The sequence below is a fragment of the Haemaphysalis longicornis genome, unplaced genomic scaffold (genome assembly GCF_048455015.1).
Source record: "Haemaphysalis longicornis isolate Haplotype H1 unplaced genomic scaffold, Haemaphysalis longicornis Haplotype H1 scaffold_16, whole genome shotgun sequence".
In the NCBI taxonomy this organism is placed as follows: domain Eukaryota; kingdom Metazoa; phylum Arthropoda; class Arachnida; order Ixodida; family Ixodidae; genus Haemaphysalis; species Haemaphysalis longicornis.
The window spans coordinates 7,247,933-7,265,953 of record NW_027526266.1 but is presented as its reverse complement, the minus strand read 5'-3'; the positions used below and the strand labels follow the sequence as shown (position 1 = coordinate 7,265,953).

The 18,021-nt window shown below is 46.9% G+C and overlaps 1 long non-coding RNA gene across 1 annotated transcript in view; it reads left to right on the top strand.

Annotated features, from left to right (window-relative positions):
- Positions 1–3,769: 3,769 nt before the first annotated feature.
- LOC144166090 (uncharacterized) overlaps positions 3,770–18,021 on the top strand; it is a 28,559-nt gene continuing 14,307 nt past the window's right edge. The window contains exon 1 of the long non-coding RNA XR_013321563.1: positions 3,770–3,889. This is a non-coding gene — a long non-coding RNA (uncharacterized LOC144166090). The remainder of the gene's footprint in view (positions 3,890–18,021) is intronic.

The window sequence follows — 18,021 nt, the reverse complement described above, 5'->3', positions numbered from 1 at the left end:
GTGTCCATGACCTGCGTTCGCTGACGCCTGTGGCGATCTCCCTCCAAAAATGATAGTTAGGAGAGCTTTCATGCTGCTGTTTGGACAGTACGTGTAGAAGGAGGCCTCTGTTTGCCTGCTTGTTGATCTTTATGCCTTTGATGTTTAAGCCTTCATCTTTGGTGGCTATTAGACTCTTTGTTACTAGGAATCATGACAAAAGTCGGGGAGCTTTTTTTGCGCCATCGTTATGGGCCACAGAGAATCGTGGGAATATGCTGAATTTTTTTATGAAAGACCTAACAGCACAAACTGTGCCCCGCTTATACGAGAGAGATGATTTTGTCGAAAAAAGGAAGCCATGAAAAGAAAACAATTTTTGGCCATGGAGCCAGCCACCCGCTATGGAGCCCGACAAGGAGATAAAACAGGAACTCGCGGGCATGTCCTGCCCTCGCCAGCTGTTTACCACGACTATAACCTAAATACGGCTGAACCCAGGGTAGTTCACCACACAAGGTTAACCATAGCCACCAGGAAAATTTGAACTGAGACGGAAAGTTGTTAGAAAGAAGACAGGAACGTGAAAGATGAAGGGCAGGACAGGAAAATGCGACTGCAGGTTACCTCCGAGTGGTTCAGACCGGAGCTACCATCTACGAGAAGTGGAAGAAAGAATGGCGTGTGGCCTTCGCCAAAGGGCCGGCCCAGTCACCAGGATCCCCTCTTCACGGGACCCGACACTGACACGCATGTCAAGAGGTGGGTGCTCGAGTGCGAGTACACGCGAATATCTCTAACAGATTTCCAGCGTGGGGTCACTATGCGTCTTTTGTCGCTCTGTGCAGGTTTCAATAAACGTGGTGTTGGTCCTTCTTTTAATGACGAAGTCATTGCCCTGTGTTCCCGTGCCTTTTATTATCCGGTGACGCCATACACAAGAGACAGACAATCCTCCAAGGTGCGGAAGAAATGCCTACTACTTCAGCATCTCCGGTGGCGCAGAGGGCGCTCATCACAACAAAGTTCACTAGTTCTTCCTTGCAGCATGAACCGAAATTTCATAATTATAAAAATGTAGAAGGAGAAGTATGTTATCAAGCACAGCATGGAAATAGCGCGAAATGGTGGTTCCTGAAGCATTGCTACTGCGCCATCACAGATAACACCGAATGTCATAAAGGTGTTGCACGGAACTGGAACCGAAACTGGTTTGAACCACTCTCTAAAACGTTTACTCCTCCTCGGGTAATATCCTTGTTACCAGTACTAGGAGAATGTTTCATGAAAAAAATCACTGGCATGCTCTCGATTATGTACGAATGAATTTGATAATATTGGGCGTCATTCAATTATATCGCAAGAGAAGAGACGCCTCCTTTAAAGTTGCTGCTGTAGTTGGGGCCGTTACACATGCCGCATTATATTTTTTGTGTTCCGGGCTTTACAAAAAAGCACTGCTTTATTTGCCGGGTACGAAAGGAAGAGTCTGTTCAATAGAGACCACCCCTGCCATGATAAATATAGCACAACTTGGACAACGTCTATTCTCTGTTTTCTTGTTACGCTCGTCAACACTTCCTTTCGTCATTCCTGCTGTTCTGTGAAATCATTCAAATATTTACTTTCTATTAGAGTAGGGCTTATAGTTCTCGAGGTGAGTCCTGCCTAAAAAACCAGTTCTTCACCACTGCTGCAGTTAATTTACCTCAATTGTATTTACATTTTCTCTGCATATATTTGTCTATCAGAAAAATGTTTCCCGTACTGTTCGCAATTACATCTATTTGTGCATGTTCTCACCTATGCGTAAAGCTTCTTCGGAGAACACTTGACCTGGCTGACTCCCAGTGTCACTTAACAACGTGAGGGTTCGAGCTTGTTGGTACTCCATAGTGAAAATTTAAAGCGCAACGAATTTAGACCCAAGACGAATGACACAGGGACAAGCGTCACCTTTCGCCAGTGTCACCTTTCGCCAGTGGAGTAAACTGTATCCTCAGTGGTCTTAACTTCAAATTAGTTTTGTTGAACGTTGGCGTGATAATTATGTGTATTTAAAAAGGTGCACTTTTCTGTGTCTTCTGCGCACTGCGGCAAATTAGCCTGCACCCGAGGTAAAATTTTGCGCCCTGCATAGGCAAAGTTTATTAGTGTGCGTTTTTTCTGCTTAGCGGTGTACCAGAATATTGCGGCACTATGGATTGAAGAATGTAATTTACTATAGTGCCGCTCAGCGAAATATATGCACACATGCTGTCGTCCAATGGGTAGTGATGGAGTATCCGCGGTTCTCAGGAACTCCCCATAAATCACGGTAACTTCAGCGACAATTCTGAGTCAGATTTTCGGAGGTGTTTCGAATATAGACACACTACAAAAAAAAACATTCCAGGCAGAGCGTTCACTCCCAGATATGTTTTTTTTTGCAGAAGACGGCTGGCTATATACGGAAATGTGCTATAGCATTCTGAAATAAAACTATCCAGAAACCAGGTCCCAATGCATTGCAAACCATGGCTCGATGGCGCAATAATCGCCTTCCTTTTTAGTATCATGTCCGTCATGATTTCGCTTGCAGCCTGCTCTTTGTTGCGACGCCTACTAGTCACCTCTCCATACACTGTAGAAGTGTAGCTTGGTGGCCCAGTTGGCGAATTCTGACCGGCCGCGTGCGTGTTGTGCTTGCCTATTTTTGCCTGTTCTATTTTTTACAAAAGGTCGACACACTGGCTCTGCATACACAGCTACTTCCATGTGCAGTCACTGTGTCCCCATAACTAATTTTTGGCTAACGATCACTTCTTCATTCAATGTAGTTTACGCACTCTCTAGTTTGCCTATGTGGGTCTTACCTCCTTTGAGCTGAATCCAGCAATTCTCGCCAACGGTGCAGTTGATCGAAGGTCTTCGATGCTTTTGGGGCGGGCTGCGTGTGGTCGCCTTTTGAGCAAGGGTGCCGATCATTTGCACGTTGCACCGTATAGCCATTTTTACGTTTTAGCCTACTAATGAATGAAAGGGGTAACTTCCACTCATTTCTCGTTTTTCGTTGTCTCTGGACTCAGGTGAGTTATGCCCTTAAGCATTTGTACAAGAGCTTCCGCCATTGCCACCAAAACAGCGCGAACAGATGGCCAAATAAAACTTGGCATGCCGCTTTGCAAGGCAATTTCTTTAATACTTGAGGCTGGTACGTCATGCAGACGTGGTTATGCGACATGGCGATCTTTACATGGTCTTGTGTAGGTAGATAAAACAAAAAAATCCACCTATTGCCCAAATGCTGTTATTTTGGTGTTAAACAAACGTGGCGGAATTAAGAGCCGTTTGAAAAACATGTAGTGCTTTTTTGATAAATGCAATTTTTTTCCAACGTCTGCACGTACATTGGCATTTACCGGCCAAACCATGTCGCGGTTTTCATAAAGACCGAACACCTATTAAGGTAGGTATGCGCCGGCTTGTGTGCGTTGTTCTCAACATATCATGCGGTTTTATGGTGTTATCGATTACATGGACGCAATAATTGCACGTGATATGGAGTTTCGAGGGTTAATAACATATTTCATATTAGAGCCTAGACACGAGAAAAACTTCAACACCGGAAACGGGGCCCTTACATTATTCCAAGCGGAAAAAAATTTATAGGCTAATATGAATGCCTAATCTATTCTCAGAAGCTTCGCCCTCATGCTTTAAAAAAATTATTTGCCAAAACCATAACCCCGCAAAATCCAACCCACATTTCGAATTCCTTTGTGTATTGTTTAAACAAACGTTTCTCACAGAACGCACAAGGGCAGTAACAGCTTGAACGTGAAGCCAATACTACCCGTCTGTACAATATGCGAAGAGACATGAATTTATGCATCGCCTGCCAGGTGTGTGGCTTTGTACTGTTGATTCTGTAAGTATTATTCCGCCGTTCTTGGTGCTCTGAGCTGGTGGTTTTAGGCTTAAATATTTTGCTCTGTTCAGTTTCTTGAAGTTTATTTTACATGTTTTAAAACATGTGAAAAAAATTTCAACTTCATCTGAAAAACGCACTGTGTGCCTGTTTACGGTCGTAACGTTTACCTGTGTGCCAGTTTACGGTCTCAGTGCCTGTTTACGGTCGTTCAAAAGAGTTTGTCGGCCCAAAATCTAAACGTTTTTTGTATTGCGTAGCAACAGGGATTGAAAGTAAAAGCGTTTCCTCCAGCAATGGCCTACGATGCACATTACTCTCAATGATTCCCTAACTTGTTTAGGGTAAACGCGTGGTTGCTTCAACACACAAAATGGGCTGTGCTGGTTGTAGGAAACATGAACATAGGTAACTACAGCAAGAATTTTTTTTGTAAATATGTATACAAAATAAAAACCCATCAAAGGGGAGTTTGTTATGTACTGTTTTTTGTTAGCACTCATCCAAGGCCCAATGTACCTATCCACGAATCCGAACAAGCCAAAATTATGACATGGCTATAGAGGAGCTTATACGGGCAAGTCAGATACTTGTTCGAAGCTGTTCTCAGTAATGAAGTGTTTAAAAACAAGTATGCGCAAGTGAACTATCATGAAGGGCTGAAGGTCACTGCAATCGTGAAAAATGGTGCCGCAGTATCGAACCTATTTTTTGTCGGCTAGATCCGGATCATGGCAACGTTATTGGATGTTGATAATATATCTGCGTATGTGTGCAAGTTTGTGTTATCCGACGTCAAACTTCAGAAAGAGAACACTCCTATCCCTCTGAGCTGTCCTGAATATTGTTGGTACCCGTATGGGCAGTCGACAGTTTTTACGAGCGATCCAATTTTTCGGCAAATAAAAGTCACTTTTTCTATAATGTTCACTTTGGGTGTCTTAGAGTGGCCTCTTTCTCAGTGCTACCTCTCAACAAAGGTTTGATGACCTGTGACGAATATTTCTTGTAGAACTAAAGTCAACATCTGAATCATCACAAGAAAATACAAGGCACTCGCTTTGGTTTTGAAAGCGCTTAGCGCATGTGCCCTAAATAAGCGAATAATGTTTGCCATTTTGTCATAACTCCGTTAAGCGCAGTAAGGAAAACACAGGGTGAGTCAGGCAAGAACCACAAAGCTAGTTTATTCTGCCGTTTTCTCTGTTACAAAGCGTTTATATAATATGTGGTAGTCCATTGCGGTTGGCATGAGTGCTAAGTTTAGCTGAGGCAGGAACTTTGAAGGAACCCAAAATAGGCTGTATAGAAACCCTCGTATAACATGGCTGTGCCATTGAAAGTCGCAAAAGGAAAATACGCGTTTTTTGTCAACATCCGCTAACATCAGTGGGCACAAACTAGTGAGCACAAACTGTTTACTATTCGGCTTCTTTTAGTTAGTAAAGCAGGGTAGGTAAAGCCTGGTGGTAAAACATTCTCAATAGCGGTAGAAGCCCTTAGTCCAGGGCCCAACTGGCAACTGTGTCCTGCATTCCCTGTGCATAGACTGTCGGTGGTCGTCAGAGTACGAGGGGCACAGCCTGGCCCCCTACTGCTCAAGTATTGGTGGCAAATAGTGGAAGGTTCTCCTGTGTTCTAACATGCCTAGGTGGTATTGTACAAGCCTGGATGTTCATTGCAGTGTGGACTTTTGTTGGTAGATGCATGGTCCACCGGGACGATATGTAGGAAGGTAAGCTGGGAGTACGTGTTAGGTGGTGGTGGCTGCCTGGCAACATCCTCCTCTCGGGTCAGCTTCTGGGGCAAGGTTGGTTGTCGCTTCTGGTTGCACGGTGGTGTTTCAGAAGTGCTGCTAGAGAGGCCCTTGGTTCCTGGGGGACCTGGAAGGTTCTTTATCTGGTGGTACAGTGTGCTCACTCGTTTCAGTTGAGTCCTGAGTGACTTGGTATCCATAGTATTACAGTAGAGTTTAGGCTATCCTTGTGCTTTTAGTAGTGGGAGGCTGGATGTTGAGATGTCACTGTTGTAGTAGGTCTGTATGCCTGCTGAAATGCTTTGATTGTCTGCTTCTTCGTAGGTAGAGATATCATCGTCATTGCGATGGCTGTTCCCCCGGGCGTGACGAAGTTTGCAGTTTCTATGGCCGCAGTGCGAGGGAAATAGCCCGAGACAAGAATGACGCTTACAGCTGTTGCCAGGAGAAATGCGTAGTGGGCCGCGTCCGTGAATCGTACATGAGTGTCGTCAGAGTATTTCTGTTGTAATTGCGCCCCTGCTTGCCTACCCTGTGCGTGATGCTCGGGGTGCATGGTGCGCGGGAGCGGGGCAACCTTGATGAGCATACGGACGTCCTGTGACACACTTACTGATCGAGGGTTGTTCGTGTCATCTATCTCATAGCCAAGCTGCCTCACCACCGTGCAGCCGGTCGACGATTGCCGGCGCTAATCGAGTTGCCTGATGAGGTGGGCATCAATGTTCTCCGGCATCTTATTCTGAACCCCGAGGGCTTCCAGCTTGCTTGTGGCGGGTTGAAGTGGGAAGCCTAGCGCTTGCTTTTTGTTAGCCTTCCGCAGAAGTACGTCGTTTTTGGCCCACCTCTCTCGTTTACAGCGGGAAGAAAGGGGAAGAGTACACCGCGCGGCTGACAACCAGGGCTTCCACTAGCTTTATGAGAGTATCCTTCTACTTACACTGGTGCCGGTTTGGGATTCGACTCACCATACGCCTGATTTGTGAGGGAGTGTGGTTGGTGCGCTCGAAGGTTAACGTTGCTCCTCTGTTTTTCTGAATGTAAAGTCCCAGTGTGCGGATGGTCGGGACAATGGGGACGTCGGTACGCTGTATCAATTTGTATTCTCGTGAATTCTAGTTACCCGCCCCGTAGTTTGCGTCTGAAAATGACGCGGTAAAAGGTGACTGCGGAGCATTGAAGATCGTGCATACTTGCGTATTGTTGGATCGCGTCAGCACTATGTCGGAGTGCATCCTGCATGTCGCCTTCTCCCACCAGTAGTTCATATTGAAATATTTTCTAATAATTTAGACCACTGCATATTGGCCTCCCTTTTTAGGTACGCCACTATGCAGTGCATTCGTATTGCCGCATGGCGGTTATTAGAGAAATGAGCTAACCGAGAAATGAGCTGGCCAGATGTTCGACTTGCAAAGGGCGCAGTCCCCCATAGTGGGCACGTGCAATGGTTGTGCGGCAGCCTCGCTATCCGTCGAGGAAGAAGAAGACGCTCTGGTGGACTAGCGTGTGTACGAGCTGAAAGAACCAGCTGCCTCTCTGAATTTGCCTTGCTAATTATGTGCCAATAGAGAATCATTCGTTTACTTCTTGTGAATAGGCGTTTTTCTTGTTCCGCAACATCTGTGTTCGAGGTGCGGGGTAGGGAAAACGCCTATTAGAGTTTACAGCTGCCTCTTTTGTCAAAAACAGGCGAAGAACCAAGCCCACGCTTTTATTGTGAAAGAAGCGTCCGCCTGCCGGAAAAATTCCATGAAATTGGTGCCCTTGTCATCGCGGCCATCCGTGCCTAATGGTCACTACGTCGTTAGGCCGATTTTGGCTCACTTCGACTCCTCTGCTCCCACTGAAATTCGCAACGGCGCTAGTGGCTACAGCATTGGAGTTGTATTTGCCCAACGGCAAGCACGTGTTGATCGAGTGGTCGCGTACGCCAGGCACCTCCTTTCGCCCTCGGAGCGCAATTACTCTATAACTGAGCGCGAATGCCTTGCTCTAGTGTGGGCCGCCGGCAAATTCCGCCCTTACGTGTATGGTAGGCACTTCGCAGTCGTTACTGTCCATCACGCACTGTGCTGGCTCTCCTCCTTAAAGGACCCTACCGGTCGGCTTGGCTGCTGGGCGTCGCGCGTACCAGAATACTCTTTTTCGGTGATTCACAAGTTCGGACGCCTACATACGGATGCCGACTGTTTATCTCAAAACCCGGTCAGCCCTGTAGAATGCTCGGCAGGCGACACTGACGCTTGTGTCCTAGTGGTATTCGACTTCCTGAACATTGGCGAAGAACGGCGGCGCTACCCTTCTCTACACTCCATCATTGACGTCGTTAACCTTAGTTCCGCCGACCCTTCACCCCGCTACTTGGTTATACACGATGCAGTCTTATATCAGCGCAACTTTCGCTCAGATGGTCCTGATAACCTGCTTGTCGTCCCGGAACACCTACGTCAAACTGTGCTGCACCAGCTTCATGACGCACCCATGGCCGGCCATCAGGGAGTGACCCGCACCAACGACCGCGTGCGACATCGTTTTTTCTGGCCAGGACTCTACCGCTCAGTGCAGCGTTACGTGCGTGAATGTGACCTGTGCCAACCCCGTAAGCTACCCTCCAAGCAACCAGCAGTCCAGCTGCAACCACTTGAAATTCCAACGGAACCATTTTTCCGCATCGGACTAGAGCTGCTCGGGCCCTTCCCTTTGTCTACTTCCGGAAACAAATGGATTGCTGTCGCTACCGAGTACGCTACCCGCTTTGCTACCACCCGTGCGCTACCCACGAGCTGTGCAATTGACGTGGCCGATTTTCTTCTCTATCATGTCATACTGAACCACGACCCTTCTCGGCAGATTGTCACAGACCACGGACGACATTTCCTGTCCCAAGTTATTGCGGACATACTTCGCTTATGTTCAATTCCCCACAAGGTGACTACAGCTGATCCCCCACAAACAAATGGCCTTACTGAGCGTTTTAATACAACCCTTACGGACATGCTCGCCATGTGCGGGTCTTGTGACCACAACGACTGGGACATTGCACTGCCTTTCGTCACTTTCGCGTATAATTCCTCCCGTCACGACACTGCAGACTTCTCACCCTTTTACCTTCTCTACGGGAGAAAACCGGCCATGCCGCTTGACACCCTCCTGCCGCCCACCACACACCCGTGAACCGAATATGCCCACGAAGCCATCGCAAGAGCCGACGAAGCACGTGAGCTTGCCTGTTCACACCTCGCCGTTTCACAAATAAGCTAGAAGAACCGCTATGATGAACGTCACCGCGTCGTGCACTTTTCGGCGGGGTCCCTCCTCTTACTATGGTGTCCGACTCGCAGTGCGGGACTTTCTGAGAAGCTGTTTTTCCGCTATGCTGGCCCTTACAAAGTACTTCGTCAAGTTACGGACGTTACGCATGAAATCGTCCCCGTCGTTCCTTCCTGCTCTGAACCTCGGAGTGACATCGTCCTCGTCACTCGCCTGAAACCGAACCACTCCCCTGATTCACCTTCCACATTGTAACTGCACACCACCGAGTTGGTGCTTATCCTGCGGGGGAGCTATGCCGCTTGGGGATTATTAGAGAAATGAGCTAACCGACAAGTGAGCTGGCCAGACACTCGACTTGCAAAGGGCACAATCCCCAAAAGTGGGCATTTGCTATAGTTGTGCGGTAGCCTAGCTATCCATCGAGGAAAAAGAAGATGCTCTGGTGGACTAGGGTGTGCACGAGCCTAAACATCTAGCTGCCTGTCAGAATTTGCCTTGATAATTATCTGCCAATAGAGACTAATTCATTTACTACTTGTGAATAGGCGGTTTCCCTGCTCTGCAACAGCATTAAGATTGGCCACTGCATCGAGACAAACAATCATAAGCACAGATGCAATTGCGTGGGCAAGGACAAATTTGCAGAAAGTGAATATTGAAACGAATGCATTTCAAGATATTTACGTAGCCTACCTGCGCAAAAACGCTCAAAGTGGGTTAACATCGCGCTAGTGCTGCGGTGTCCTTGCCAACTGTAAAAGGTATCTCCCGACGACTCTTGTACGCGCTGCTGGCGGACTGGTCATGCATGAGTTCCCGATATTTTGGGGGCCATGAGGACCATGCCGAAGGTAGGGGCACGCAGACGCCATGACTACCTATAGGGGCACGCCATGACTACCTATAGTCAAGTACGCATGATTCTGCACGCTAGAGCAAGCTGAGTAAGTCCACGTGCAAAAGCATTGTCGAAAAAGAGTTTCTAAGCACACCGGCATTTTAAGAAAAAATGCAGTTTTTTACGCAAAGGCAGTAAAAAATGTCCGAAAACCACAAATCTACTCGGCAACTCTCTTGCGCTACGGTGTTTTTGCCTCGTAATTGCTGCAATTTTTCGGTACTCTAGTATAGCGACTTGGCGTTACTACATATAGCAGCATGGACCAAATAAACGCCTCAATCTGTACTCGGAGGTGAGCCTTTGCAATACATAGCTTACACGTCACCTAAACACAACCCTTTCTTGTGAACTTAATTCTCAGTGCTGCCAGAGACAAGAGCGCCCGATGAGCTTGCAGCTTTCATCCGCACAACCCGTCCTCCAACACGGCAGCTACATTGATGTGAGTGCAAAATATAACAGAAGTTACAGAAAGCGAGTCGACAATCCGAATGTCACGGCGTGATCTCCGCAGGCAAATCTGGGCGCGAGCGTTTCTGAAACTTCGAGGTAGTCGATCTTTACGCGTAAGTCGGGCTCGGCACGCTGCTGGGCGGCTAGGTCGCTCTTCGCAACGACTCCGAAGAGCGCGCTGTCTCCATTAGAGTCCTGTGGTGGGGGGGTCGAAGGGGCGCGTGACAGGCAGTGCGCGTCGGAGTGTTTCCTGAAGAATTTATAGACTATTGTAACGTCAAACTCTTGCGGGCGCAAGCTGCCTTGCCCAAGATGCCCAGAGGGTTGTTAAAATTAGCTAGCCAACGCATGTCACAACCTTGAATGGTCTGCCATACACGTATGTGCAAAATGTTCAAACTGCCGATATGATAGCGAGGGACTCCTTCTCAGAGGCTGAGTAGATTTTCACCTCCTTGGACACACTACAACTAGCGAAGGCGATTACTTTTTCGCACCTTCTTTGCTTTTTAACGAGTACAGCAACCAAGCCTATATCACTGGCGCCCGTGTGCATTTTCGTTTCGGCGTTTTCGTCGAAATAGGCGACTAAGGGAGGGTTTTGCAGGCGTTGTTGCAGTTCGAAGAATGCTTTTTCTTAGGCGTCTTTTAGGCTGAAAGGGGGGCTATTTTTTGTTGCGCGCGTGAGTCGTTCTGCAATGCGTGCAAAGTGGAACCGGTGCAGTGCAACCGGTAGTATGCGCACATTCCCAGAAATCTTCGCACGCCCTTCTTATATTTCGGCCTCGGGAATTTCGCCATGGCTGAACCTTTCGCCGGGTCAAGCAGAACTCCCGCAACGTTGACGGCATGGCGCAAAACATCGAATTCCTCGTACCCGAAGTGGCACTTTTCAAGCTTGAGCAATAACCCCGATGTCCGAATTGCCTCGATTACCGACTCCAATCTTGCAAGCTTTTCCTCGAAATTTCGGACGAATACCGCAACTTCGTCCAATTCTATTTGCCAGTAGCCTCTCTTCAGATCCATCGATAAGAAGTACATCACGTGGCCGAAGTAGTCGAGGGCGTCGTCGATTCGTGGCAGGGGGTACACGTCCATTTTGGCGATGTTGTTCAGTCTCCGGTAGTCAACGCAGAAACTGCTGTCTTTTTTCTTCACGAGTACGACCGTCGCAGCCCAGGGGCAGAAGACAAATAATTTCTTCCGTTTTTCCTGCGGTAGTGCCGCATTCACATCGAAGACATGCGGAAGCTCGAAGGCATCTTTGGATGCGCGTTGATCACACTCTACCGCGCGTCCTGGCGTCGTTGGAGGGTTTCTGGTTTTTCGCTATAGAGCAACTTCACCTCCAGAAGTTGCTGTCTTTAGGTTCCCCCGCGTGGGCAGGGGTACCTTCCACGTGAAAAGTCAGCAGTGGTACGGCGGTTAGGCGACTGGTACGCGTGGGGCTATGCCAAGCGATTGAAACGTGCTGGGTCACCGCGGGTTTTAGATAGATGCTCGTCCATCTCCCGTGGTCCTTGGCCAGGGAGAGGGCGAGGTGCGTCGACGGAGCACCCTCGCAAACCTAGCCACTTGAAAGGGAAATGACGGTAGATGTGGTCGTGCTCTCCGCAGTGATAGCCCAGCGGGCGATTATCCGGCGTTCGCCACACCTAAGTCTTCCTTGGCGCCTGGTATTGCACTACAGGGGGTCGGGTGCGTGACTTTGGCCAGCTGTATGGCGGGACCTCTTGACGACGGGTTGGAGCAGGGCGCCGTCGATGAAGAGCTGCGTAGTAGGTCATTGCTGGTGACTCGCCGGGAGCTTCGGATGGCGTAGAAGTCCCCAGTGTCTGATCAACCTCTTCGGGAATGACGTCAGTCAGGAAAGTCACTTGAGGTTGCGCGTCTTTGGGAAAAGCTTCCGAAGCTCCTCTCTGACCACTGCTTGGATGATCTTGCGCAGTGTGTAGGAGCTAAGATCCCCGGCACCGAGCGTGTCGGAAACGAGCGTATTGACCAGGCGATCGTACTGCCTCGTACTTTGATCGTAACTTCCAACGTCTTCTCTAACTCGGCCGCCTCAGACGCGAATTCGGCCACCGTCTTGGGAGGAGAGGAAAACAAAAAGATCTTGTTTTACCCCTCGCGTGAGAAACCTTATATCATTTCCTTCTGTCATTTCCTGTTCCGCGCGTAGAAATATTCTCTTCACCTCTTCAACAAAGATCCCTACCCTTCATTGGGGTGTTGCTTGCGCGTTTCTGGCAAAAGTGTGGCTCGTGCTTTTAGCACGATGCTTGCGAACGTTTTAAGGCACTCGCTCTTCAATAGAGTCCTTCAGTCATAGAGCTTTCACGGTTCTGGATTCAAGTTTGCCCTGAATCCTCCAAATAGAAGAAAATACGCTGCAGCGTTTCTTCGTCCTCCCACCTGTTAAAGATCCGAGCACGCTCCTCTTTCTAACTACTCAGGGTCTTCCGCGGCAGATCGGCGGAACACGGTTGCTTCCCTGGGCAGTTGCAGGGCGATGGGAGGAGTGGCTTCATGCACAATGTTGGTGGTTGCAGCAGTCGTTCTTTTGGGTCCGTCTGGCTGCAGACCTTCAGTCGGCGGCTGGCCCTAGTGGGACTGGCTTGGCGGCTTCTCGATATCGTTGGGAGCATAAATTTTGCGTACCGAGCAGCTCCACCAGATTTCATGAAGCGAAACACGAGAAGCTGTCTTCAAGAAAAAAAAACAAGTTTACTGGAGCGAACTCAAAGACTAAACAACTCAAAGACCAAACTGGCTCCGAAGCAGCAGTCAACAAAGGGACGTGCGAAGGCGAGCGTCGACGATCCGAATGCCGTGGCGTCTGCTCCGCAGCATTTATCTCCGGGCTCTAGAGTTTCTCTTACCATCGAAGTACATCCAGAACACTGTAGATCAAAGAGGAATATTCTAGTGTGTGGATGGTAATTCGAAACGCTCTCCCTATCAAAAGAGATAACACGTGTGGCATAGAAATAAAGAATGGAACACGCGCTTACCTTGGCACATAGGTAACACAGATAAAAGAGCCCGGCGTACGGCGCAGCCGCTCAGCAAAACAAAAAAAACCCAATCCATGGATCCCGGCAAGATCTCCTTAGACAAGTTGTGACACCAGATCATAACCACAAGGCAGAACTATTTAAAGAATCCGAATGGGGTGGAGTAAATTCGGCAGGCCTTTCTCAGATAATGAATGGCAGCCTACCATTGTTCATGAAAAAAACCTGTTTGACAGCTGCATGTTTCCCGTACTCAGCTATGGTGCAGAAACTTGGAAGGTTTCTAAGAGGGTTTAACGTAAATTAAGGATGACTCAGGAAGCAGTGGAAAGGGAGATGATAGGTGTACCATAAAGGGACAACCAGAGAGCAGCGTGGGTCAGGGAGTAAACGCGTGTTAAGTACATACTTCTAGAAAGTATGAAGAAGGTATGGACGTGGGCAGGGCATGTAATGCGAAGGCAAGATAACCGTTAGTCATTAGGTGTAACAGATTGAATATGTAGAGAAGGCAAGCGTGGCCAGGGGCGGCAGAATGTTAGAATCTCAGATGAGATCAAGAAGTGTGCAGCGATTAATGGGTCGCTAGTTGCACAGGACCAGGATAATTGGAGAATAATGGGACAGGCTTTCGGCCCTGTGTGGGCGTAGATAGGCTGGTGATGATGATGAAATAAAAACATTTTTATTTATGATCGGCCACAGAAAGGGGCCGCACTGAAGCATCATTTCCACATCTTCCAGACTTTAGTTTTCCAAAACTGATAACAACCCCTGTTTTCTGGTTATTGAATCTAATAAGAAAAAATCCCGCTTGCATCAGAGTCTATGTTGGCTATCTGAATGTTATAACGTGCCTTATCGTAGAGTCATGATCATCGTCATTAGCCTAGTTATGTACACTGCAGGACAAATGTCTTTCCAAAAAATATCGTGCGCTGTCTATCCAGCGCTTGCTCACTCCAAGTTTTTTTTCCGAATTTTCCCATCTCCTCTCTCCATCCAGCCCACAGCCGACCGGCATTTTGTTCGTGGTCTATAGGAAGCTGCAATGCTAAACAAATAGTCCACCTGTTGCCCCACATGCACATGACTTGACCCGCCCATGCCAATTTTCTTCGCTTAATTTGAACAAAAATGCCCTCCACCTTCGTTTTTTTCTTAGTCCATACGGCAGTTTTGCTATCCCTCACCGCGACCCCTAGCAATATGCGTTCCATGCCCCGTTGGGACAGCGTAAGTCTCATTTAAAGCCGTTTCGTGAGACCCGAAATTGCGGCCCCGTACGTTATTACTGGAAGAAAGGAAGGAAAAAATAAAAGATTTTTAGTGGCAGGGGAAGCTTACCGGTGAGGATATCTGAACTCTACCGAAAGCAGTCACCCCCTGCAGATTATGTGGGTAATGTGCCTTTCATGGTTTAGTTGTGCAGATGTCATTTGCTCAAGATGGACCTTCCCGCAATCGTTTTTAACTCTTCATTACCTCACGTGAAATCTCAATCTTTGCTTGCTTTAAGACGTTAAATTGAATTTTTTTTTGCGTATTTTTAAGGCCGCAAGTATAGTTTCCGAGCACTACTGGCACATCATGCGCTGGAAATTTTAGCTGCTTTTACTGATCAAGGTAATGTCGTCAGCAAACCTTCGGTGGTTGAGATATACCCCATTTATACGCATCCGCTTTTCCTCCACTCAACGTTTCCGAACATATTGTCCCACAGGCTGTAAATAATTGTTGTGATATTGTGTCCCCTCGCAGGAGACACTTTTTATAGGAAATTTACAAGTTCTGTGTCCCGTGTTATATTCGTATAGATCCCGTACATTCCCTGTATATATCTTTGAAAAGGGCGATGTAGGCGCCGTCGACATTTTGTTCACGTAACGCCTTTTTAAATGCTGAAGTGGACACAGACTAAAAGGGTTTTTTTTAAATGTAAGAATGCCATATAGAGGGGTATATAATAATCTGAACACTTTTCTATTATGGGATTGATAGCATGAGTATGTTCCAAAGATTTGAAAACCTCTCTCAAAGCGCCGTGTTCGCGAGGCTTTTCCAAGTCTGAAGTGGGCCTTATGCGATTGAAAATTCCTTTGGTAAATATTTTGTAGTTAACTGAGAGGAGGTTGATGGGCCTGTACTTTTTGAGCACTTTATAATTACCTTTCTCATGTAGAACAACAAACATCGCATTTTTCGACACCTTTAGCACCATTGCATACCTGAAGCACTGCGAGAATTGTACTATGTGCTTAACATGCCCTCCCAGGCATATTATATAAGCTTTAGTGTCATCGTCTGCTGGAGCTTTGCAGCTTTTCATTCTTGGAACGCCCATGCGACCTCATTTGTCGTAACCGGAGGAACCTGACTGACTTGGCTCCGAATCAGACGTAGCAGCGAACAGTTTCGTGGAGATTACCTCGGATATTTTTACCAAATCATCAATATTACTAGTTGTGTTACCACTGGCTTCCCGGAGTGCATACATTCTTGTTTTTTGCTAATAGTGATCTTCCGTGTAGTGGCTGTCAGGCCTCCTCCGTCATTCATTCTTGCCTCTATTTTTTTCAATATTCAGTGCACGGATGTCAGCTGTCTTGCCTTTTTGAATCTATGTGGACAGCTCTGCCATAATATTTATTTCCACAGATTGCGGAAAATATTTTATTGGCTTTTCAATAAGTTCCTCGGTTTTCTGTGGTAACTTGGATTCGAATTCGGACACTTTTTCTGCAATGGTTAGTGCTGACCCTATCACCCCTTGTGTGAAATGATAATTGAGAGAGTCCAGATTGTTGTTTTCATTACACAAAACAGAGAATTTGTTTTTAAATAACAATTTGAATTCTTCCACATTCTGTCCCATGGAGGGAAGGTTGGGCGTGTTCCGCTTTAGCATTTTTAATCTCTGCCCTCTTAAATGTAGGTGTATACGATCTCTGACCACCCTGTGGTGAATTATTTTATTCCTTCCAATTAGTTGTACATCGTTTATCGTGCGTGATCTCCAAGATAAAATAATGTCAATTTCCTTTTTATCTTCACTTTTAGTGCCTCTCCAATTCATGTCCCTGTTTTTTCTTTTTCGAAAAAAGAATTTCAGGCTAGGCAGAATATTCCTCTCGGCAAAGGCAACCAGGATTTCTTGGTGTTGCCTCAGGCGAAGCTAGGCAAAATTTTCCTACCGCACGCTGCCCCATCTGTTGTACTCCTATATTTGCATTGAAACCACTCATAATGACTGTGCACGGAGGTTTTACTTTTATAATTGCCAATTCAATCTGTTCGTAAAATATGTACGCATAGTCACCATCGCAAGCGGATGTGGATACACTTGCACCACATGCAACTTATGCTTCTTACTGAGCCTAAAGCCGAGACATGCTACACGCTCAGTAATGCTTTGAAATTTCAAACCATTCCCCGCAATAGCAATAAGAATACAAACCCTACATCTAAAAGATGCAATTCAGAATGCCCTCCATAACAGAAAATATCACCAGTGGGAATGGCTGCACATCCCTGACGCTACCGTAATATATCCTAACAAATATCGGACACCTTTTGTAAAACAAGTGATAAACTAGCCCTGTTCAAATGAGTTTCCACATTAAATGTAGATAAAATAATTAACATTCCCGTCCTACCCGGACACAGAGATTCTTAGCACGTTCTGCTGTATTGTTTCTTTTCCCGCCTCCTTTGGTAGGGGAAATGCAGTTGCTGGGATGGGAGGATGATAGTGTGGCTGTATAATCATTAGGAGGGTTTTGGCAAATGTTCTCAACCAGGGATGCAAATACTCGTCTGGTGAGCCCCTCCTTGTATGGTTGAACCTATCTTGTACAGCCTCCTGTGGTAGCGGGCAACGTTATGTTGAAAAATTATGACACGCTCTAATTATGCACATAAACTGTGACAGCTACAGATTACTGCTTTTATATTGACTCAACAGACATTGTGCATGTTGGCCTAGTCTTTCCCCAAAGGAGAGTCATGTAATGCCAACCGAGCAATGAACTGGGTCTATCTATCTTGAAGTGGTCAACAAAGAGCAAGTCACGAAATTACTCGATAAAACCTGCATGGCCAATCAAGATCACTCCCAACGGAGTCTCAACAGCTCGCAGGGTGATATCTCAGAGCCAGAGATTGGAAACAAGACAGAGGCCAACCTTAAAGAACACTTAGAAAATCAGGGTTTGAAGTTTGCCTTGCGGATTACCCTACGGAGAGGTAATAAGGAAATACCCACAAAACACATAATCGTAACCTTTATTCGCTCCACTCTTCCGGAACACCCCTACACAGCATTCATCCGGGATCCTTCCGACCGTACACGCAAAATTAACAAATGAATTAACAAAGTTAACAAAATGAGAGGAACCTAGCATACATTTACTAAAATATCTAAAATTCAGCACACATCTATAAAGACCCCACACTTGAAAAATCCCACCAACTCATCACGGCAACCATCATCGATGTCACCGAAACATCCATGCTGGCTTGTTTGTGGCACCTTCGGTGCCACAAACAACTCAAGAAGAGCCTGTCACAACAAAAATTTTTCACAGGCACGAGAAGCTCAGAACAAGGAATGGGGTATATTTAGCCATTACCCTGTGTCGGAAAATGTTATTCGTTTATTCGGGAGAAGGCACAAGGTCTGCACTCTGACGAAAAAATAGACATTGAGCACGCCTTTATGACAACA